Source organism: Malania oleifera, chromosome 8 (assembly GCF_029873635.1).
Source record: "Malania oleifera isolate guangnan ecotype guangnan chromosome 8, ASM2987363v1, whole genome shotgun sequence".
NCBI classification, from domain to species: domain Eukaryota; kingdom Viridiplantae; phylum Streptophyta; class Magnoliopsida; order Santalales; family Ximeniaceae; genus Malania; species Malania oleifera.
In genome coordinates, this window is record NC_080424.1 from 63,464,541 (window position 1) to 63,489,825 (window position 25,285).

Below are 25,285 nucleotides of genomic sequence, written 5' to 3' on the forward strand. Positions count from 1 at the left end.
CATACACCTAGTTGATTATTTCCAAAAGAAAGTAGTACCCAGAGATCCAAAAGGAGTGAGGATTTTCTTTCTAAGTAACAAACTCTCATAATTGACATCTCAAGAGCTTGTGAAAGGATAGAAATTGGGCATATAACTGGGGTTGTAACAATAATGAAAAAATATACGAGTTAACGAATTTCAAACTTCTGTACCCATAGGTGATGAATTTTTAGATATTCTTCCCAGATGATTTATTGGGGCTACCTCCAAGAAGAGATTGAATTTAATATTGATTTGGTGTTAGGAACGGAGTCCTTGTCAACTACTTCATATAGAATGACATTAACTGAACTAAGGCAACTTGGGGTGCAACTAGAATATTTTCTCAACAAGGAATTTGTTCGACCTAGTATATCATTATAGGTTGCACCTGTGTTATTTACTAAGAAACATAATGGCACCTCAAGGCTATGCATTAATCATTGGACGTTGAATCATGTTACATTAAGAATTGGTATTGACTTCCAGGGATTTGTGGATTATTTGATTAATTGATAAAATCTCAAAGTTTTTGAAGATTGATTTGCAATTAAATTATCACTGATTAAGACTTGGGAATTACACATTCCAAAGACAGAACCAAGTACAAAAAAAGATCGCTATAAGTTTCTGGTGTTACCAATTGGGGTTACCAATGCACCAGACATTTTCATAGATATAATGAATCAAGTTATTCAACCATACTTAGATCAATTCATTATAATTTTTATAGATAATTTTTGAGGTATTCAAAGACTCAAGAAGAGCATGAACAACATTTGTGGTTAATTTTACAAACATTATGAGAGCATTAGTTATATATTAAACGGGGAATGTGGGTTATGGACAATTAATATGAAATTTTTGGGTCAAGTCATAAAGAAAGGATAATTATCTATTGACTTTTCTAAGATTATGTCGATGTTAGATCTTGGAAGACCAGAGATGGAAATTGAAGTTGTTGTGTGATGGTGTTGAAGTAAGGTGAATTTGGACAAGATGTATAATTCCATCAATTTATGTTAGTTACATGTTCGAAGAGAGTTGTTTACAAGATTAACTCCAAAGTTGTTAGGTTAATGACGGATTTTACTTGGGGTGGTATTCTACAAATTTCAAGGATGAAATTTTTATGAGGTGAGAATATAATAACCACAAAAATAGTTAAACAAAATTAGTGGAATGATCTTAAAAACAATATAATAATAATAATAATAATAATAATAATAATAATAATAATAATAATAATAATAAGAAGAAGAAGAAGAAGAAGAAGAAGAAGTAAATTAATTAATTAATTTATTATTATTATTAATTAAATAATATAAAAATATATATTGTTATATATATATATTTTATATATGTTAGGTTACCTCCTTCCTCGGGAGATTAGGATTTGAGAAACAGAGACGTCTCTCTCCTCACGTCTCTGCGCTCGCTCTCTGTCTCTCCTCTTGTCCTCTTTCCTACTCTCCTCAATCTCTCGGTATATATTCGACCGATCGAAAAATCGAAGATACCGTTGGGTTCCTATCTCCGCCACTGACAGCGGATTTGTCGTGGGAGCGACGTAGGCCCCACTCCTGGGGAAAGTATACTCCCTCTCTTTCCTCAATTTCTTCTTGAATCTTCGGCTAAATCAACGATCGGGCACCACCACAGGGTTCTAGTCTCGATCGTCGTCATTTTGACCTAACAGAATTTTCAATTTAGGGGTCTTAGACACCACTCCAAAGTGAGAGTGGGATTTAGGGAATTAAGGAAATTGGTTATTTTCGGGGGTTTAATTGTATTTGAAATTTATGGGCCTAGGAAATGTTAAAATAATATTTGATTTAGGGTTAATTTGATTAAATTATGATTATTGAATCAGGGTTCGAGTGAGCGCCGTAGGCATCGTTTTGAGGCCCCTATTGGCGTAGTTTCAGGAAACCAGGTAAGGGGATTAAGTTAAGTCAGTAATTTTATGGAATTTGAATCGATTAAATTGTTATATTTATTTATTTATGAGTTCAAATATTATTTGGAAAACCAACCGTTCAACGAGGATTTTACAAACCTAAGATATATGGTATGGTATTTTTAAATATTATGAACGGTAGAAAATCTGAGTTATTTTACAAATTAAAAATACTATGTATCTTTGTTGTCTTTTAGACTGTTTCCAAATACTGAAATAGTGTGACAGATGATCTGAATAGGTTGGAAATTATAAAATATTGAACTGTTGGAGAAATACTGGAAATGCTTGCAAAAATAGTGGAATTGTTTATGAGATGCAGGAGTTTGAAATAACGGCTAGTGGTCGGGTATTGTTTGATTGGCCAAGGGCCAAGATTATTATTTGACGGTCAAGGGCTGGGGTTTTGTTTAAATGGCTGTGAGCAGAATTGTATTTGTGGCCAGGGGGTGGGTTTTTTGGAATAATAGGAAATATATGTGAATTGATGTTTTAAATAGTGATTTCTATTATCTAAATTGCATATATGCTTTAGGAACCCTGGGGACTAGTGTATTATGAGCACGGTACCGTTGCTAAGGATTTGTTATGTGGTCGTGTGCACCCACACCTGTGCTGAGAAGTGTAGGGTAGTCTTGTCCTATTTGCCTACATGAGGTGAATGTATCCTCCTGGGTAAGGGCAATTGGACCAGTAGCTGGAGTTGCATATACCTGCGGAGTATGTTAGCAGAGAGTACAGATGACTATCGTCTGTGCAGATCCCGCAGGACATTATTCTAGTTTTCAAAACAACCCATGCCTTGGGGGGGAAGTAAATGGCGTGTTAGTCAGAGGAAATGTCTTATATGCATATCTGTTAATTTATGTGAATACGGATAATTAATAAGATAACTTCGAGGGCTTTCTGAGAAAGGTGAGTGCCCTAGTAGCAGTAATGATATTAAAGTAGAGGAAAGCTACTTGTATGGGCGGGTAATCTTCCCTATCCTCGGCTAATTGTGTGTGAGTGTAAAATAAGAAAGATTTCATAAATGTGTTTATCTACTTAGTGAACTAGTTATTTTTTGTATACTAAATACATGTTGGCCACACACTGATATTAACTTAGTCTTTCTCTTACTAATTTGTGCCTCGCCCTACTTTACAAACTATCTTTTCAAGAAATCCTAAGGATCGAGCCTCGCAGGCAAGAGGAGTCAGGCTAGTGGTTTAAATTTATGTAGGTGGTGTGTATGGACAGAGATTTTATTTTTTGTATAGTTTTATAGGATGTATTTATGTGATAATGGAGATATTTGTGTATAAAGATAATTAGAACTCTGGTAATGTAATTTGAGGATTTCGTATTTTATTAACATATATGATGAATAAGGTATCGGGTACACAAACGTCACTAAAGTAGCACCCCGAGCCCACGTGGCAGGTCGGGATCATTACAGGATCAAGACTAGGTGTGAGACCTACCAAAATGCTTAATTGTGAGGTCCATCTTGCACAACTAAACCAGAAATTAACTCTAGCTTTCCGTGTATTCATTGTCATACAACTAACACCCAATGCCACTACTACTTGTTTCCATACCTCCTGAGCAAAAGATCTTGTGCAAAACATATGGTCTAGAGATTCAATCTTGGCATTTGAACAACAATCACATCGAGAGGCCATCTGAACACCTGCTTCTTGAATATGAGTATCAACCAGAAGACAAACGAACCAAGACCTCCACATACTAATTGACACCCATTTTGGCAACATAGGATGCCAGATCCATTTTGAAACTTAAAATTCTTCTTTACACTCCCTTATAATTTCCCAAGCACTTTCCGTGGTAAATTTCCCATCTTTTGAAGGTTCCCAAATTACTGTATCTAGACCCTCCTTGTAAGAAATAGCAGAGTTCATTACTTCCTCGGCCTGTTCTTCACCCAATAGATCCACTAATAAATCAACATTTAACCCATCTCTATCCCAACAATATCGTGTTCGTAGCTTATGGTTTCTGATTTTCTAAACCTTAGCACAAAGGGGACCGGAGGCTAACCATCAATCAAACCAGAAAGAGGTCAACCCTTCTTTAATTTGAATACGAACATGCTCTAAAACTTTAGGTATCACACGAGCAATCGATCTCCAAAATCCAGTTTCTTTATCTGGCTTTATTTCTCTCAAGTGGTGTCTATTATTCAAATAATTGACTTCAAAGAATTGAGTCCACAGATTATCCATAGTTAACAATCTCCACACAAACTTCATATGCAATGATTTTTTTACTTCCTCAAAATCCCTAATACCCCACCCTCACAAACAGGATTACATATATTAGGCTAGGAACACCATTCCCTTTTTCTTTTAACATTTACTCCACTCCAAAAAAAATTCGATAACATAGAATTTAACTTTGTGAAGACAATATCAAGAATGTCAATTACCGCCAATTGATGAACCACCATTGATGATAATACATGCATAATTAAAAATAAGCGCCCGCCTTGAGATAAAAGCTTAAATTTCTAACTCATTATCTTTTTCCTCAATTTAGCCACTAGAGGCTCTGAATTATGGGTCATAAGACGACCCACTACCAAAGGAACACCCAAGTATATAACAGGGAACCCTCCTTCCACAAAGTTAGTCATCCTTAACAAGGATCACTTCCGAGCATAAGCAATTCTCTTTGACAAAAAAAAAATACTTGACTTGTCTTTATTTATCATTTGGCCAGACCAATCCTCATATTTCTTAAGCGTCTTGATAAGCATTCGAATGGAACTTCTCTTACCATTGGCAAAAATAAGAATGTCATCCGCATAGAGTAATACCAAAGGCGCCCCACGAAGATGATTGCAAGCCCCTATCTTATTCTCCATAAAATTTTTCTTTAGAAGCCGAAAAAAAACTTCTTGTAAAATAATAAACAGATAAGGAGATAGAGGGTCTCCTTGGCGAAGCCCACGAGAAGGTTTAAAGAAACTTTTATAAGTGTCATTCATCATAATGGAGAACCAAGGACAGAAAACACATTCCGACACTAAACCACAGAATCTTTAAGAAAATCCAAAGCTTTTCAGAACCAAGTTTAAAAAATCTCAATCGACCTATCATAAGCCTTAGCCATGTCTACATTGATCATTATATTTCCACCATTAGACTTCTTATGCAGAGAATAAACTATTTCTTGTGTCAATGTAATATTTTCAAATATACTTCTATCGAGAATGAAAGCTCCCTGCTTCGAAGAAATCAATGCAGACAATAAACCTGTCATCCTTGCAACAATAATTTTTGAAATAAATTTGTAGATAACAATACAAAGACTAATAGGCTTGAACTTGTCAAAACTCTAGGGATTCTGAACTTTTGGGATTAGAACAATGTAAGATGCAGAATAAAATTTAGGAAGAGGAGACCAAGCAAAAAAATCTCTAGTTGCATCGATCACCTCTTCTTTTACAATATCCAAACTATCATGGAAAAAAGTCGAATCAAAACCATCCGGACCTGAGCTATTATTTCTTGGGATAGAAAGAATAGCATCCCTTACCTCCACCTCGGACAGAGCAAGACAAAGAGCAATATTCTCTTCTTTAGAAGCCAAAGGAGATATAATATCATCAAGGTAAGTTGTTCGGCTAAGTCCTGCACCTGTTAAGAAAGTTTGAAAATACCTTACTGCACCCTCATGAACAGCCTCCATAGAATCCAACACTTCTCCATTCGGAAGCTTCAATGAATGAATCATAGCCTTCTTCTTCTTTTGGTTCACAAATGTATGAAAGAACTTTGTATTATTATCCCCCACCTCCAACCACTTCTTTTTTGTTAGCTGAGAAATACGAATCTCCTCCCTCTTTTCCCAAGCTTCCAACTCGAGTTTAGAAATGAAGAAATCTTCCTCAATTTTTGGCGAATACCCTTCCTGAAGTTGAGCCTGTAGAACCTTCATACTTTCCTCCAGTTTTTTAATGTTCTAATGCACATGTCCAAATACCTGCTTGTTCAGGTTTCAGATTGCAACTTTCGTACACTTCAATTTAGCAACAAGTCTAACTAAACATGTATCATAAGATTCCTCCCTCCAGGCTTCCTTCACGCAAGACTTAAAAGACTGATGAGTGCTCCACATATTCTGATACCTGAAGGGAGAAGGACCATACCGATGCAAATTTCTACGAAACCGAATAATCAATGGATTATGATCTGAACTCCTCCTATTTCCATACTCAAAATAAATATTTGGCAAAAGATTGAAGAAGAGTCGAATAATAGAGGACCCTATCCAGGTTTGCCCAACTCCAAGAATTTCCACTATGACCATTACGCCAAGACATGTTGTTGCTAGTAACAACCAAATCCATAAGATCACAGTTGTCCAAGCAAGTATTAAATTCCTCCAAAGCCGATAACAGCCTCATATGACCACCAATACGTTCCGAATCTAAATGGATGATATTAAAATCTCCAGCCACTAACCAAAGGAAATCATCCCTCTTTACAAACTCCAAATCATTCCAAAGTTCCTGGCAATCTGTTTGACGACATTTAGCATAAACAAATGAAGCCAAGAAATTCTGGTCCACGAAACTAAAAATACCCTAAATAATTTGATCAAACATATGTTGTAACTCAAAGTGCACTTCCTCTTTCCAAAACATCCAAAGTTTACCTCCCACCGATGCATTCGCACAAAATTTTGAAAAATTTAGAAAATTAGCCCATTGCGACATCAAACTTTAATCAAAAAATGGCTCTGAAAGAACCAAAATAGAAGGCGGAAATTTCCTCATTAACTTTTGCAAACGGCTTTTAGACGTACCTAAACTCCGCACGTTCCACACTAGAATTGTATTAATCATAAATCAAGTTTCTTTGGATGGGTAATAACCCGTTGAGACTTCTTCTCACTTTACCCATTAATATCCTTCAACTTAACAAGTGGAACATGTAAATCATCATCCGAACAATAGTCTTTTTCTAATAAGAGTTTCTCCAAAGTATTGCCTCCACCTCCCTATCCAATTCACAATTATATAGGGTATACCTGGGCATGATTGTACACTCTTGTTCCAAAATTTCTGAAACCATGTTACAAGATGTCATCAACTGATCACGCACTACTATAACATCTTCCACTATCAACATATCAGCGTCGGGAGCACCCAAGACTGGTTCAACAATCTCCTCCCTCTGCTCAATCTCATACTGTTTTGTGTTCGTCTGCGAAATCTCCACTTTAGGCCTCAGTTCTTCAGGAACAAATTCCCCCTCTTCCATCTCACTTTGCATAATTGTCTCAACCACTGGCAAAATTTGTGATGTCATTGCACCCTCTTGAACATGATCCACCTCTAAAGGTTCTTCAACAATGCATGGATCTATCAATTCTCTCTGAACTTCTTTCCCTTTATCCAAATGCTTCACATGCCAAACTTCTTGTCAATTTTCTTGTCTAGCATTTTTCGTATCCTTACGTCCATCCCCAAATTTCTGTTTCCTTTCACCCACTCGACATACCACCTTTGAATGCCCTTGTCTATGACATTTCTCACAATAAAATCCTTACTTTTTGTACCTCACTTCATACCTAATTTTCTGATTTAAACAATCAGGTAAGCGTCCACCTAATCTACCAATAAATCCACCTCCACGCACATTCTCGCACCCGTTGCCCAAGTTCGGTTAAGCGTAGCATTGTCAGTTCACAGATATCAACCAAACCTCATGGCTAGAACTTGTAAACAATCAGGCATGTACATGTGCATCGGAAGACCAGAGAAAAATAACCATTGAGGGGCCAAGGATGGTTCCTACTTCAAATTGAAATCCTTTGTCCATCGAAAAAGACAAAACAAAAATCCAGCCAAAATCCTTCCTTCACGAGACCATCCATGAAAAAAATTTCGTTCATTATTCATCTGAACCAGTACGTGAAAATCATCCATGAAACTAACAGAAGAGATCTCTGAAAGGCTCCAAGACTTTATGATATTCAAACGGACAACGTCAATGGATGGGTTAGAGCGCAAAAATTTCAAAACTAACACAAACCGAAAATCTTCTGCCACTTTGTTCATCTCAGCCTCAGAGAAAATGAATCAATATCTCCATCTACATCAACAAGATATCTCATGGCTAGTTTGAAAGAGGAAGACGATGGGTTAATAGCATGAGAACGTGATACTACATAGGGATACGACAAAGTCCTAAACCACCAGAGGGTCGGTGGGCGCCACCATCGTAGGCGCCTAACTTCAGCGAGACCCTAGACCGTGCGATGGTTGAAGAGAGACATACCTGATTAAGGAATTCAATGTCCTAGAGATCCGGCAGGCGGCGAGATGGGCGATCGGTTGTGGTTGCGGCCAGTGACTCTGTCGAATCGCGCACAGCAAGAGGAGGCTGGGGATGCGGGATGCAAACAGGAGAGAGGGTTGGGATGTGCGGGATCTTGCGGGATGGGCAACCAGCTATGGCTACGACAGGTGCCAGGCAGTGAGCGGCTCTCTGACGAAGGAGGAGGCTAGGGTTCAGGGATTGAAGAAGGTTCTGATTTGGAATCAAACGTCGGAGAAGGCGACGAATCAAGCTCAAAATTTGGGGGAAGAAGGGGGATTCGAAGGTGTGGAGTTCCAGAGTTGTGGGCATTTGGAGGAAATCATAGGATTAGGGGATATCATAAGCTACGCGACGAACTCCGAGAGCCTACTGGTGATAGGGGCGGCGCTGAAGGCCGGTGTGCACCTAGATTTGGTGGGATCATTCAAGGATTGTATGAGGGAGTGCAACAATGAGGAGATTAGGCGAGGGAGAGTGTTCGCGGACAACGAGGCAGCATTGGAGGAGGCAGGGGGATTGGTAGTGTCTTGTGGATCGATGTTTGGACTCCAACTAACATCTAAAACCGTAAGGGTAATACGCCAAACCAAGTCACCATAGCTAGCCAAGACCATTACTCCTAGGCTGACTCATCATGTTATTTTATTTTGAAACCCAAACTAGGGCAAAAATGTGAGAAAGTTGCTTGCAAAGCCCACACCATCAAAAGAAGTTGATGGCATCCTTTGGTCCTTTGGACTAAATTCCAGGATGATTTGCACATATATCTTCACGAGTACAAGCTGAACTTCTAGGGTTGGTGGAGCCATGAACCAATCCGCTGACAAACTCACTTAATGGTCTGATTTTAAAAACATTGTATCAAATTAAGCTGGCATGTTGAATCAATGATAGTCATGTTAACAAGAAGACAATAAATCTGCTGCTTGCAATAAGTTTACAAAGGCAAAAGGGATAAATGGGTGATTCAGTTCGACATTAGCACCAAATGTTGGTTAAGATTTTCTGCACAAGCTCCTCTTTTATGTCCTCGCTGGGCTATGCAATTAGTTGGATGGGAAATGTCCACCTACACATCTTATGCCCATTCTAAGAATGGAAGGGGTTCAGTAACCAAGGCAAAATTATTCTGAGTGATTATAATACATGTTTGAAACAAACAAAACTTGCTTCCTTGCCTTGCCACAAGCTTCCTGCCTTCATTTGGACATGGAGTCATGCTCGTGTTCAAGCACCATCTCAAGAGAAGAAATGCACCAGTAATGTACAGGTAAAAATTCATGGATTCCAAAATTCACCAACCCCTCTTTCTTCCAGTTCAGATGGCAACTAGTTTCATCTGCTCCCATTAGTTTCTGTAACCTAAAATAGAGATGAATTAGATTCAATTTGGATAACAAATATCATTTAACTTAAATTAGGTTCACTGCCTTGAAAAATGTAGAAAACACATACTCTACTGGCCAGGGGAGCATGCTATTTTTCTTTGGGGTCCAGGAAGCAGGAACTACGCTTCACCTGCATTTCTGCCCAATTTTCATTTATCACCAAGCAGCTTCCCATTATAACTGTCCTTAGTCGGGTCATGATCTGAAATATATAAAGGTGAAAACAGTAATGAGGATACACCCAGGAAATGGAATTATGAATTTACCTTGGAAAATGAATCCACTACTATCTGTTTTTCATGGAATTAGAAGACCCACAATCTACCTTTTTCATGAAACCTAAATATAAGATTGTTTCATAACACACATGTTTCATACACTATTACACCAAAAACGGTGAAGAATTATGGATTTACCCTGGAAAATGAAACCATTATTCTGTTTTTTTGTGGAATGAGACGACACGATCTGCTTTATTCATGAAACCCAAATATAAGACTGTTTCATAACACACATGTCCCACACACTACAACAAAAATGGTGACATTTAAGATCCAACACTATGCACAATAGAATGATTGTATTCCATATATTTCTAGACACCATGGATATTGCCAAATCCAACACTAACTATATCCATTACCAAGAATGAAAACATACAAATACAAGCAATAAATGACAGTATTTAGTCCTAGTGACCAAAGCCCAAAAAATTGTCTCTGAGTCTATGCTATTTCATGAAGAACTCCAGATAACAAAGCTGGGAAAATCAAGCATCCAAATAATGAAAAGACAATACGAGGACATGCTTTCAGTACCCAAAACAATGCTCCAGAAGAAGATGAGTACTAGAGGGTCTGGCATCTCATCCATCATAGTAATTAGAACTTTAAAATTGTACTTTTTAATGCAAAAAATGAGATGTATGAATATGGAATGATACAGTAGAAGCAGCAGGAATGATGAGCAGAACAGTATAGGTACTGCCAGGAGGAGAGAGAGTGAGGGGAGGGGGGGGAAGGAGGAAGAAGAGAGGATGAAGAAGGAGATACAATGGCGGGGAACAACACACACCTTCAATTCAATTTTCACTTCACCAAACTAACTTCTGCAATGCTTTCACACTCTATTGACAAGAAAGCTTAAATTACAAGAAATTACATAAAAACCCTAACGATATATGAAATTACAAAAGAACCCTAAAAACTCATATCTATTGCAAACAAATCCTCAATGTCCATAAGCTTACTACAAAATAAGCTACACACACATAACAACTGCTAATTAAACTAAACATATTTGAGTTTAGGATCCAACAATCTCTTGGTCCAATTCTTCTCAGTTAGTCTCCAACAAGGGCCCATGGTCCAGCTTCTTGTTATACATCAAATCTCCCTGGGCTAAAAAAAATTCAGCCTCAAATTTTGAAATGTTGGAAATTAAAAGCAAGAAACAATTAACTCGGATTCTTCGAAATCCAAGGCTAGAGTGATGCAAGAAACCGTGTTGCTATGGTAGTATCAAAGAAGGAGAATTGACATCAATGAACACTTCAAGAATGACAATCTCAACAATAGAAATGTTTTGAAGCCTTTGGATGCAATCAAACACATGCATTTGCATTTCCTTGCTTGTAGCTTCTTCAAGTTGAGTAACTTTTGACATGTTCAATATTGTCAGATTCTTTGTTTTGGTTGGTTGGTACAGTAGGTTTCAAAATAATCTTCTTACCGCTATAGTGAAAGGCATGTCTTCTTGTGTCCTTTAATACACTCAAATCATCCAGCCAAAGAGAACCAAGCTAATATCCGTGGGTATGATTTCACACCAAACATTACCATAGTTACCCAAAATAATGAGACCAAAATGAGTACACAAATGAAAAAATATAGGGAAATAGTAAATGAAGCCCCAACCCAAAGATTCTCCTTAAAATGGATCCTTTCCACCTTACCAATCATGTACTAAACATGCAAAACAAAAGTTAAGGATATCCATAATACAAATTTCCACAAGATCGCATAGGTAATATTAGCTCCAACTTGAGCATCTCACCCATTTTGTTGAAAACCATACTTACCACTTACTATGGATTAGCTTCTACCAAAGAGAGTTAGGCTCTAGAGAACTCACCATAACCACTTCCCCCCGCTAAGGAAAACAGAAGAAGTTCTTTAAAAGATAAAAACTAAAACTAAAAAAAAAAATACAAAAATTAATGGGAAAAAACTTGCACCATGTGCAGGAAGACAAAAACTTGCACATAATAAATTACAAAAATAAAATGTTACAGAATATTGGTCTATGAAAAATTTAAAGCTAATTCCTTAAGCCAATTACTTTTAGAAAAGGAATAATCGAGCACTTTATATTGCTGGTTTTTTCTTACTACCAATCAATTACTAATGAATTAATGGGATTTGTGTTAATTCATTGTTCACTCACTGCAACCCCAATTATGGTGCGCTGTAGAGGAAATGATCAACTCATTAGGCCTAGTTGAAAGAGAAAAAACCATGTTTATGAGTATTGGGGCAGATTTTTGTTCTTTCTTTTTTTTTTGGATAAAACAAGAAGCTATATTAGATAGAAACGAGGGAATATACAACTTGCGGGGACAAGGAGTCCACCAAATAAAAACAAGAAAACCCCCAAAGAAAAAAGGCAAAAGGGAAAACAAAAACAAAAAACACAATGTCACAAAATAAAACCAGACCAAGTTAACCACGGAAGCCCCTTTTTAACCCCTTCCTATCATAATTTACTGAGCTTTTCAAATTCACTAATTCCCTTTTGACCCTTCAATTTTCGACTTTTGCCACCATCCATACACACTTCATTTCCTCCAAAATCAGTCAACTTTAAGTCCATTTTATCCAGAAAATCTTGAGCATCAACTCCTCAGGAACCTCCTCCACAGGTGCAAAATTCCATCCCTTCACTGTAAATTGTTAACCAGACCATCATTATCATTCATCAAAAAGAGAAACTCCCTCTGAACCTTCCAACGGGGGGTGGATCGACATAGGATAAATCCCATATCTCTTCACAAGAATCTGAAATGTACCCATATTGTTCTCGAATCTCATCCAACAACAGGCCCCCACCACAGTCAAACTCACTAATATCATCACTTTCTGAATCTGAGAACTCCCTTAGGACCCCTACTCACCCCATTACTACACCCAACCTCCTCCTTATCATGAGAATCTTCCACTATGCTAAGCTCTCCTTTAGAATCCCTCTTTATCCTTATCCTATAATACAATAGAAGAAAAGTTGGATATGCTAGTGGGAGGCTAGGACATTACCTAAACAAAATCAAAGGGAGTGAATTGAGAGTGAGATATAGAGAGAAGAGGAGAAAAAAAAAATGGGGGGGAGATGAAAGACTTGTTGCAGGTTAGCACAAAATTTATAGAAAGAGAACTTACAGAACAGAAGTTAGAGACTGCAGAGGTGCAGAGAATGGAAATAGAACAGAGAGAGAGAGCGAGGAAGGAAGAAAAGGAAGGAAAAGAATAAGGAAAAAGGAAAGGGAGAGCTGCACAAAAGAGAGAGGGAAAATGAACTGGAGTTCTGAAGTCTAATGATCAAGTGTCTCATACCACTTACAAACCAAGTACTTATACCTGCAACTAACTAAAACACATAATTACATAAATCTCATAAAAAATATAAATTAAATCAGCCTGGTGGACAAAGTTCCCACGTATGTGGGGTCCGGGGAAAGGGCAAAGTTCCCATGTACACAGCCTTATCTTACATTTTTGTTAGGGACTGTTTCCATGCCTCAAACTTGTGACCTCCAAGTTACATGGCGACAACTCTACCATCACGCCAAGGCTCCCCTTCATAATAAGAAATTACATAAATCCCCCACTGGATAGAAAATTACACGACACAAAAAAGGTCTAATACAATCACAGTTTCCTCATTCTACACCTAAAATAAGTATGCTGAATAGACAGCCGCAAGGATGTAGGCAGTCCTCCAACATACTCCCCCGTCTAAAGGGAACACAGCTCCAGAGAATGGAACTCTAATCATGACTCTTGAGCCAGAGGAACTACAGACCCTGCATGAGTACAAGATGACAAAGCAGGAGATTCAAAGGTGCCTTGGTAAGGAATCAAATCCTCCACACTAAAAAACTGGACATAGGGTCATATAAGTAGACAAATGAAGCAGATATGCATTAGGTCCAAGTTTCTAAAGGATGGGAAAAGGGCCAACGGCACGAGCATGGAGCTTTTTGAATGAAATTTTGAGGTAGGATTCAAGTCTAACGTAAACCATGACACTATCGTCCACATTAAATTCTCTAGCTCTATGATCCATATATGTAACAAGTTTGTAATCCATATTACTCATGGTAAGTTTTCTCCTAATTCAGCATGCAACTCACGGATGTGATGAACGAAGGACTTAAAATACAAGCATCCAGTGGCAAAGGAACAAGATCATGGGTGCACAGGGTTTGTAACTGAATACACACTCAAAGATGAGAAAGACTTGTCGTGGACTTATTCTCAGAATTAATACAAACAAACTCAACAGTTAGTAGCACAAAGTCCCAATTCTATTTTTCTCCCACCACACACCTAAGTAGGTTACCAAGACTACAGTTCACAACCTAACCATCAATTTAGGGGTGGAAAGCAAAAGAAAGCATCAAGTGAGTCCCACATATTTTCCAAAGCGTCTTCCTATTCTTCCAGAAGTAACAAGAAAACTTGATATACACCAAGGAAGTTGGCAAACCATGCAATGTGACTACCTCTTTAAAGAACAGTTTAGCCACATAAAAGGCATTAGAAGTCTTATTACATGGGACAAAATGTGCCATCTTGGAAAATCTACCAAGAACAACAAATATGGAATCATGTATTGGGGCTGTTTTGGGAGTCTAAGAACAAAATTCATATTAAGGTCTCTCAAAGGTAGGTATGGCAATAGAAGAGGGGTATAAAGACGTTGTTTTGTCTCCTAGATTTGGCTAAATGATGTGTACAATGTTGAGACTCTATCCCTAGGCTTCTAGAAAAATTCCTCTTCATAGAAGGACAATAAAACCTATCCTCAACTAAGACAACAGTTTTCTCCCTTCCCACATGACCAGCTAACCCACTGGCATGCAACTCCAAAACTAATACATTTCTTAAAGAAGTGCGAGGAATGCACAATCTTGTACCCCTAAACTAGTAACTCTCATGGATGATAAAATCTATAAAATCTCTATAATGACCCTCATTCACCTCCTGAAAGATGAGCCCAAAATCAAAACAAGTAGAATACTCATCCTTCAAATGATCAAACCCAATGACCTCAGCTTGATGGTATGCAGAAGAACTACTACTCTACTAAGGTCAATTGAGGCCATCAACTACCTTATTCTCAACATCGGAACGATGTTTAAGAACAAAGGTATACTCTTTAAGAAAATCTACCTAACCAACATGCTTAGCACTTAAATTCTTCTATGAACTCAAATATTGCAAATCAAGAAGATCAAGAAAGAGTAACAACTCTCGGGTTAATAAATAATTTCTCCAATGTTGAAGGGATCTCACCATAGCATGAAACTCCTTGTCATATGTGTTCTTTTTAGCAATTTTTCACTGAAAATGTTATAAGGTGTCCCTTCTAACTCAAAACTCCGCCTGTGCACACCCCAGCAACCTCAAAGACCCTACTAAAGTTTGGTTACCTAAGTACAAGTGCTCAAGTCATCTTATGCTTAATCTCTTTGGTAATTAGGTCCAATGAGACTCACCCCAATCAATGATGGAATCCATAAGGGTGCCAAAATCCATAATGAATCGCCTATAGAAAGTAAGCTAAGTCTCACAAACCAAGCTTGTTCAAGGCACTATGCTTGCCTATGAAACTTGTCTTGTGTGCATGGGATGGGTTACCATCATGAAAATAGTAGCATAGATTTTATGCTTTAGGTATGTTTATGTCTTAGTGTAAAGTTGGAGTATGACACCTCGGTTAGTTTGATATTTCCAAATGTTAGAGCTAAAATGGCATATAGAGCTCTTTAATGTAGGACGAGTGTTCATCAATCTTGTCAAATTCACCAGCAATTTGTAAAAATGTTTAGCATACTTGCCCCCCTCGCTAAACAAGCATTACCAATGGAGGTGTTGTTAATGAATAATGTTGCTTCAATATTTATCGCAGGCTTATTATTAAAAGAAAATGTTTACCGTGTGCTTTACTTAAGTTGCTTACTGCTCATATGTACTTTCATTCAATTGTTGCGAATGTGTTCTTGTGGTAAATTGTGGTATACTTTGTTCCATTCGCAGGCTCACAGCTCCAAAAATCAGCTTCGAAACCTTCAATTTGAGGATTTGGAGGCTTGCAGCTCTCCATTCGCATTTCACAGCTTTGGCGGGAGTGGGTAACTGGTACTAGGTAAGTGGTTGTGGGTATGTCTTCTTCTACTTCATTGGTTCATCCAATGTAATTACTAATAAATTAATAGTTTAGTTTATTTTAAAATTTCAGTTTATACTTATTATTTAATTAGCATGTAAATTTGTAAATGATTATATAAGTAGAATTTATTAATTAAAATAAAAAATTAGTATACAATTATTAAAATATAAAACTACAGAGTTACTTAGAGAATTAGAGTACAAATTTATATTTTATAATAAATATTTTAGTAAAAAATTATTAATTAACATTCTACATATTTATTTTTCTTGAATACCTTGACAATTAATAATTTAATATTAGATCTACAATTTATAATAAATTCTAATTTCTACACAATTAGTCAAGTGACTCAAGTACACTACTTTTTAAAAAATTAAATTGTAAGATTTACAATTCCATATTTATTTTGTTATATTGTAAATTGTAATATAAATTATTGTATTATATAAGTATAAATCAACTAAAATTTTTAATAGTTAGCAACTTAAACTTTAAATTTAATCCCTCATTTATGTAATATTGTTATGTTTATGTACACCATTTTATTCTTAATTTATTGTAGAAGGACGATAACTTTTTTTTTTTTCGACTTGTGTAGAAGACTTCTACTAGAAGTCATCTGATCAAGCACCAAGATGCCACATGATAAAAAAGGAACTAAAGAGCTACCTAGTGAAGACATTGGTTGGCATTTTGCTACTCCAATGGAAGGTAATAGATATGTTGTCTTATGTAAATTATGCGGAAATACAATTAAATGAGGAATTACACGATTGAAACAACAATTGGCATATAAAAAGGTTAGGTGTCTTCGTGTCCAAATGTAACCACGGGTGAGAGAAAAAATGATGAAACGTCTGCAACAATATGCAAAGAAGAAGAAGACAAACAAAAAAGGCAAGAGGAAGTAGAAGCTCAAATTAGAGGAGATTTTGAAATTTTGAGCAACAAAGAAGATTTAGATAAGGAAACAATGAGATTTGCTCGACAAGAAAGCATACGAGCACAACAAGAATGGGAAGAGAAGCAAAGATTTAGGGCAAGAACCAGTGGAAGTGGTAATTATTATGAACAGGGCGGTGGTTCTAGTAGTGGTAGTGCCGATGGTTTTGGTAGAGTTCAGTCACAAAGTGTTCGAGAAGCTAGAGGTAGTGGACAAAAATGGATTAACCCTAATGCCCCTGAAGCTAGATTGAGAGCAATGGATCCTACTCTAGAAAGAAGTAGGAGTACCAAGCAACCAAAAATAAATATCAAAATTCTAAAGGGTTTAAGGAGTAAACTAGGGAAATCAGTGGGCAAATTCCTAATTTATAATCGAATTCCAGCAAACGTAGCTGACTCTCCATTTATGCAGTTGATACTTGATGTTGCTAGAGAGGTTGGAAAGGGGGTGAAGGGCCCATCACCCTATGAAGTCTCTGAAATATATTTAGAGCAAGAGTATCAGGAAATGAAAAATTATATATCTTCTTTTGCTGACATTTGGAAGGAGAGAGGTGTGACCATTATGTGTGATGGTTGGTCAGGGCCTACAAGAAAACACATAATAAACTTTTTAGTTTATTGCAATAGAAGCACTATTTTCCACAAGTCAGTTGATGCCTCTTATGTGTTGAACCAAACAACTGAATATTATTTCAGGTAATTTTCTAATTTTAATTGACTTAAGCCACTTGATGACTTGCATATTTTTAATTTAGTAGTAATTGTTAGATCTATAATTTCATTTCAGATTAATGGACAAGGTGGTTGAAGAAATTGGCGAGGCAAATGTTGTCCGAGTAATAACTGATAATGAAGCAGCAATGAAGGCGAGAGGGAAATTATTAATGCAAAAGAAACCCAATCTTTACTAGACAGCATCTGCAGCTCATTGCATAGACCTTATTCTTGAAGACATTGGTAAGAAAAGTAATGTGAAGAAGGTTTTAGAAAATGCTAAAATAATAACCTCTTTTATTTACAACCACACATGGGCAGTGAATTTCATGAAAAAATTCACAAATAATAGAGAATTGTTTCGTCTTACCATAACTCGATTTGCCACCACCTTTACTGCCTTGGAGACCATTGTTAGGCATAAACAAGCATTGAGAGAAATGTTCACATTTGATGCTTGAAAAAACTCAAGGTATGGGATGGCAAAATCTGGACCAAGATATGATGCGAAGAAGATTATCTTAGGAAAAGAGTTTTGGTAGAAGGCCTTCAATATAATTAAAGTATAAGAACCCATAGTGAAAGTTCATAAATTGGTTGATAGTGATGAAAAACCAACTATGGGTTTCATATATAAGGCAATTGATAGGGCAAAGTTGGCAATTCGGAAAGACTATCGATTCTACAAAGATTATTGGAAAATTATTGATAATCAGTGGGGTTTTAAATTGCATCAAGACTTACATGCAGCTGGTAAGTGTAAAGAAAACACAATTTCTAATTATTTCAACTTTTAAATCATGTGTAGTTGCATTAAAATTTACAACACTAATACACTATTATTGATTAATATATTTGTAAATTTAATTTTAGGATCTTTTTTGAACCCCCAATTTCTTTATGGTGCCCCACCCTCTTATGAAGTTGCTAAAGAAGTTATAGATGAGGTTAAAAAAATGATAACCAAGTTGGTGTCCGATATAGACACTCAAATTCAGGCTCGTAATCAAGAAAGCATTGGTTATGATGAATAAGAAATTACTTTAGTATTTTGTCATACTTTTTATAATATATATATATATATATCTAATTAATTAATTATACTTCACAATCTTCGTTTTTTAGTTGTTGCTATATCGGGATAGGTAGGAGACATTTGGAACTCTGTTGGCTCAAAGGACAGTGAAACAAATAAAACCTGGTAAATGGATCTATTTTGTCATTTTTTATGTTCAAATTTGACTTTTTAAACATACACTATATTGACATGTGTTTTTCTTCAATTATTTATGCAGCCAAATGGTGGATTCATTATGACGTGTGCTCCTGAGCTACAAAAAATAGCAATCAGAGTTCTTAACCAAACCACGTCAGCTTCGAATTGTGAGCGTAATTGGAGCACCTTTAGCCTCATCCATACAAAAACAAAAAATAGACTAAAGTACATGAGACTACAAAAACTTGTTTTCGTGCATTACAAAATGAGATTAAAGTTGAGACATACAATGAGAAGAAGCCAATAGGACATTAAAGATAGCTTTAACCCTATAAGTTTGGACCATATTTTCGAAGAAGATGACCCTTTGAGTCCATGGTTATAGGAGAGAAAGGCACCATTACTCGACGATTAGGACAACTCAAATTGGTTAGATGGAAAGGTTGGTGCCTGGTGGTACTATACAAGGAGGTGATCAGCCACCAATAAATGTGCATGATTCAAGTTCAAGTCCTGAATGTACACAAAGTGATAATAATCTTGATTTAAGCCCACCAAGTGATGATGATGGTGGTATTGGACCTAGAGGTGCTGCGAGTGGGGCTGGGGGTGATAGTGGTGGTGGCAGTGCAGAATATGGTTATAGGTATGATACAAGGACATCATTTGTAAGGGATACATATCCTCATAGTCGTTATGGACTACATGATATACCTGAAAATTATGACTTGGGTATTCTTCTAGGGTACCAATATTCACAAATCGAGAGAAGGAGTGCGACTAGTGGTGACCCTAGTCAGGATTGCCAAAACTAAATGGGTGGGGGAGAAAGCTAGAGAAATTGATAAATCAGGATTTAAACTTTGGTACACTGGAAAAGAAAAACATAAGAATGGAGTATGCATTATTATAGACAAAAACTTAAAAGATAGCGTTGTGGATGTAACTAGAGTAGGGGATAGAATTATAAAAATCAAGATGGTTTTAGGACAAGAGATAATAAATATCATTAGTGCTTATGCTCCTCAAGTCGGCTTAACAGAATATCTTAAGAGACAATTTTGGAAAGATATGGATAGTATTATACAAGGTATACCAGGGATTGAGAAAATATTTATAGGAGGAGATCTGAATGGACACGTTGGAAAAGATAATAAAAATTATGAGAAGATACATAAAGGATATGGATATGGAGACAAAAATGAGTCTGGGGAGATGATCTTAGACTTCGCTATGTCATAAGATTTTAATATAATGAATACTTGCTTTAAGAAGAGAGAAGAACACTTAATAACCTTTAAAAGTGGACAAAATAGAAGTTAAATAGATTTTTTTTTAACTAGGAGGGTAGATCGTTTATCATGCAAGGATTGTAAAGTTATTCCAGGTGAAACCCTAACCACACAACATAGAGTCTTAGTGTTAGATATATGTATTAAAAAATGGAAGAAAAAAGATAAAATAAACCAGTGTAAGAGAACTAGACGGTGGAACCTAAAAGGAGAAAATATAATAAAATTTAAAGATAAAATGATCAAAGATGAGGATTGGACCATAGAGGATGGGATAGATACAAATACTCTTTGGAATAGATTAGCTAGCTCTATTAAAAAGATAGCAGAAGAGATTTTATGTGAATCAAGGGAAAGATTCTCGAATAGCAAAGAGAGTGGGCGGTGGGATAAAGATGTACAAAAAATCATAAAGACAAAGAATTTGGTATAGAAGGCGGCAAAAATGTAGAAACAAAGATAAATTTGAAAAATATAAGGAGGCAAGAAAAGATGCAAAAAAAAAAAAAAAGCCGTTAGTGAAGCTAAATATAGATCATTTAATAGTTTGTATGATAGATTATGTACAAAAGAATGGGAAAGAGATAAATTTAAACTTGTTAAAGCTAGAGAAAGGAAGAGTAAGGACTTAGAAAATGTGAAATGTATAAAAAGTGAGGATGAGATTGTCTTTCTTAAGGATTAAGATATTAAAGAAAGATGGCGAAGTTACTTTAGTAACTTGTTTAATGAAAACCAAATAGAAGGTTCAAACTAAGAATTGTCAAATGAGGAAAAGACTAAAAATATGAGATTTATTCACAAAATTTGAGTTAACGAAGTAAAGTTCGCACTAAAAAAATGAAAAATGGGAAAGCAAGAGGACCAGATAACATCCCAATTGAAGTTTGGAAATGCTTAGGAAATAACAGAATTATATGGTTAACTAATTTATTTAATACAATTGTAAAAACTAAGAAAATGTCAAATGAATGGAGGAAAAACATTTTAATTCCTATACACAAAAATAAAGGAGATATTCAAAATTGAAATAACTATCGTGGAATTAAACTTATGAGTCATACGATGAAACTATGGGAAAGGGTAGTAGAACAAAGATTAAGGTTAGAAACAAAGGTCTCAGAAAATCAATTTGGTTTTATGCCTGGGAGATCTACCACAGAAGCTATTTATCTTTTAAAAAGATTAATGGAAAAGTTTAGGGAAAAGAAGAGAGACTTGCATATGACATTTATTGACCTTGAGAAAGCATATTGTAAGATACCTAGGGAAGTTCTATGGTGGGTATTAGAAAAAAAGGATGTATGTAGTGGGTATACCGATATCATTAAGGATATGTACGATGGAGTAATGACTAGTGTAAGGACTATAGATGGAGAAATTAGAGAATTTCCAATCACCATAGGTGTATATCAAGGATTTGCTTTGAGTCCTTATATTTTTACTTTAGTGATGGACCAATTGACTAAGAGTATTCAAAAGGAGGTTCCATGGTGTATGTTGTTTGCAGATGATATTGTATTAATTGACGAAACTAGGGACGAAGTAGAGACTAAGTTAGAATTATGGAGAGAAGCTTTGGAATCTAGAGGCTCTAGGATAATTAGAAATAAGACAGAATATATGAAATGTAATTTTAGTAATGATAAGAGGAATATTGGAGACAAAGTTAAACTTGATGATGAAGAAATAAATAGCACTTGTAGATTTCGATACCTTGGATCTATTATGCAAGCTGAAGGAGAAATTGAAGATGATGTAATGCATAGAGTTAAAGCAGGTTGGGTAAAATGGAGAAGTGCTTCAAGTGTGCTCTGTGATCGTAGAATACCCTTAAAATTGAAAGGGGAGTTTTATAAGACAGCTATAAGACCAGCTATGCTATATAGAACGGAATGTTGGGCGACGAAAAAACATACTATCCAAAAAGTAAAAATTGCAGAGATGAGAATGCTTAGATGGATGAGTAGTATAACATTGAAAGATAAATTAAGGAATGAACATATTCGTGGTAAGTTAGGTGTAGCTCCTATAGAAGATAAGATAAGGGAGGGAACGATTCAGATGGTATGGACACCTGCAACGTAGGGCACATAGTGCACCTGTGAGGAAGAGTGACTTAGTTACTGTGAGGAGTAGTAGAAAGGGTAGGGGTAGACCTAAAATAACTTGGAAGGAGATAGTGTGTAAGGATTTAATATCCTTGAATCTATCAAAAGAAATGGTCCATGATTGCATAAATTGGCGAAAAATGATTCATATAGCCAACCCCACCTAGTGGGACTAAGGCTTGGTTTTGTTGTTGTTGTTGTGAGTATGTGCTATGTTATAAATTTGTAATATTGTATTCAAGTATTCAACTATTTATTGAAATTTGATACCAATCATTTTTCAAATTCATGTATGTGTATATTGAGTATCGAGTCTATTGACTAATTTTTAGTAACTTTATGTCTTTAATTAATTGATTCTTCATTTTAATTACAATTCTACATATTTTTCCCCATTAAAGTAATGCAAATTATAAAAAAATATGCCTTTTTTGTAAACAGCGAACTAAAATTAATATAAAAATCATAATGCCTATTAAAAAGCATTTGTAGGTTGAATGAAAACTGTCAAAATTCATTAAAAAACATGTATTAATGGATTTCATGCTTATTTTTCAATTTTGGCATGGTTGTGCATGCGTGAAAAAAATTCACGACCGTTACGCCCACTTCCCATTACGTAACACCCGCGACTGCGATTTCAAACCATGGTAATTGATTGTTGGGCCAACTTGAAGAGAGAGCTCAATGCCTAATTCTTTCCTAAGAACGTTCAATGCTCGATATAAATTGTGAGACCTTAAGAACACTGGTGCAATCATGAAGTATGTGATACAATTCTCTGCTTTGATGTTGGATATCTGACATGTCAAAGAAGGACAAGATGTTATAATTTCTTAAGGGGTTGAAACCATGGGCAAAGGCAAAACTTCATCGACAAAGAGTTGAAGACTTGCTTGCCGCACAAGCTGCCATAGAACGCTTGACTGACAAGCTGAAGAGAGTTCCACAATGTCCAAAAAAGTGGCATGGGTGGAAACAATAGAAAGTATTTCAAGAAAGGAAAACCCTAAGTGAGAGAGCGGACTCTGAGGCATCAACTTCAAAAGAAGTTTCGTCGTCTCGATCTTTCAATACATCTAGTGGTAAGGTAAGATGGCTTGCTTCTTATGATGAGCCCTCATAAAATTGCTAATTGCCCTCACAAATCATCACTCAATATCTTACAAGTTTCCATTGCAGAGGTGGCACTAGAGATTGCTAAATAATTGGGTAAAAAGGAAAACCAAACAAAATGATAGGTCTCTCCCTCTGTTTATAATATATGTCAAGTACATATCAATGACCATAATACCCTCACTAACTCTTACTCATTAACATAACACTAACATACTATAATAAAAGATAACTAAATAACCATTAATACTCCCCCTCAAGCTAGAGCATAGACATCATATGCTCTTAGCTTGTTGCAAATGAACTTAACACCAAGACCCCCCCCCCCCCCCCCAAAAAAGCTTTAGTAAACAAGTTAGCGTTGCATGTCAGACTTCACACAAGTTGTTGAAATGAGCTTCTACACAAGCTTTTCCTAAACGAAGTGGCATTGCCATTTCAACATGTTTTGTTCGCTCATGGAAGACTGGGTTGGTGGTAGTATGAATAGCAGCTTGGTTATCACACATCGACTCCATAGACCAAGGACATAGAGAACCCGGTTCTTCCAACATGCTTTTCACCCAAACAAGCTTACATGTAGTGTAAACCATGGCCGTATACTCTAACTAAGCACTTGATCTAGCCACTACATTTTGTTTCTTGCCCTTCTAGAAAACCAAATTACCACCAACAGAGATGAAATACCTAGTTGTGGATCTTCTTTCGAAAGGTGACCCAGTCCAATCCGCATCTGTATATTCCTGAGTATAAGTGTGACCTTTATCTTGATATAAGAGACCTCTCCCAAGTGCAGCTTCAAGAAACCTGAATATGCGAATAACTGCATCCCAACAACTGGTTCTCAGAAAATCAAGAAACTGACTCACAACACACATTGTGAAAGATATGTCCGATCGAGTGACTGTGAGATAATTCAACTTTCCAACAAGTACCTGAAATCGTCCTAGGTTAGGCAACAAATATCTGACACTAACTTATTATTGGGATCCATGTGTGGGTGTATCAACAAGTTTGGATCCCAGAGCCTAGCCTCATATAAAAGATCAAAAACATACTTCCTCTGTGACAAGACGGTTCCCATACGAGATCTCGATACTTCTATACCCACGAAGTACTTTAATGGTCCCAAGTCCTTGGTCTACAACTTGCTCAATAGGAAAAGCTTTAGGTCGTGGATACCTTGACCATCGTCACCAGTGATCACAATGTCATCCACAAACATATAAGCAAAATCTTGTCAAAATGGAGTATGAAAATAAAATACAGAGTGATCTAGCAGCACACTGTCAAAGGCCAAACTCAAGTAATACAACACTAAATTGGCCAAACCAGTGGTGGGTTGTCAATGATTTAACAAGTCACTAAGCAATTGGTTTAGGAAGGAGGGAGTTACTTCTCTTTCAACAGGTGTCTCATCACTTCCTATTGGGTAATAGGAGGTCCATCTAACCATTAGATGGTTATTGAACAGTTTGCCAACGCTTCTTGGGTGACCTACAAGTTTCATCTTGGCAAACTGAACTTTCTCCTCACCTTCCATTTAGTACCGCTCAAAGTAACCTTCCATCTCTTCTACCCAATCTAAGAAGGAATTTGTATCTAATTCCCGATCATAGGTACACACATCTACCTTGACCCTCTTGGTAATATCTCAATAATCCTTTAGGTCATGCCTAAGGAAATGTGGAGTATGCATTAGGTTGGTACCCTTATTTCCAAACTCATCAA

General features: G+C 36.4%; 1 protein-coding gene across 4 annotated transcripts in view; it reads right to left on the bottom strand.

Moving 5' to 3' along the window:
- Window positions 1–9,161: 9,161 nt before the first annotated feature.
- Window positions 9,162–25,285, bottom strand: part of LOC131162533 (pentatricopeptide repeat-containing protein At5g61990, mitochondrial-like) — a 36,802-nt gene continuing 20,678 nt past the window's right edge. For 2 of the 4 annotated variants that reach the window (XM_058119129.1, XM_058119125.1), the window contains 2 exons: window positions 9,772–9,906; window positions 9,162–9,678 (listed from right to left, as the gene is read on the bottom strand). The gene's annotated coding sequence lies outside the window, so the exon portion shown is untranslated. The remainder of the gene's footprint in view (window positions 9,679–9,771; window positions 9,907–25,285) is intronic. The other 2 variants (XM_058119126.1, XM_058119130.1) reach the window with 1 other exon arrangement.